This window comes from Camelina sativa, unplaced genomic scaffold (assembly GCF_000633955.1).
Source record: "Camelina sativa cultivar DH55 unplaced genomic scaffold, Cs unpScaffold00648, whole genome shotgun sequence".
In the NCBI taxonomy this organism is placed as follows: Eukaryota; Viridiplantae; Streptophyta; class Magnoliopsida; order Brassicales; family Brassicaceae; genus Camelina; species Camelina sativa.
In genome coordinates this window covers 37,710-38,434 of record NW_010921787.1, presented here as the reverse complement: position 1 = coordinate 38,434, position 725 = coordinate 37,710, and positions in this window count along the sequence as shown.

Here is a 725-nt window from a genome sequence, read left to right as displayed (position 1 = left end):
TGTGTTGCAATGAAGAAAAATTCAAAACTAAGTGATGTAAACATTGTTTTACTAAATCTTACTATTGCATGTACTTTATACTACTACTATGAGTTCTCCTTAGTGATTTATATAAATAGTTTTGTTCATAATGTGTAGAATTCAAGATTTTTATTTTGTGACATATATATGGTAGTCTTAAAATGGTCACACATTGCGACGGATTTGCCACTATATTACGACTATCTCAACTTATCACTATTTTGCTACCGATTAGAGACCTGTTTTGCGATGATATTGTGACTGATATCTGAAAACTTTGCGACTAACACCTGATTTAGCTACTCTTTTAAGACTGTTTACCCACTCTCTATATTTTTTATTTTGAAAGTTCACATTTGAGATTCATTTCCATGTTTAGGTTGATGTTTACGCTTTGTTTTGTTCACCTTATCAAGAATAATTTTCTTAAAGTATTAAATTTCAATGGCTATAAACTAAACATTCATAAGTTCAAAATTTATCTTAAGTGTTACATGTTCTTTTATGAGAATGTGTTGCAATGAAGAAAAATTCAAAACTAACTGATGTAAACATTGTTTTACTAAATCTTACTATTACATGTACTTTATACTACTACTATGAGTTCTCTTTAGTGATTTATATAAACAGTTTTGTTCATAATGTGTAGAATTCAAATTTTTTATTTTGTGACGTATATATGGTAGTCTTAAAATGGTCACACA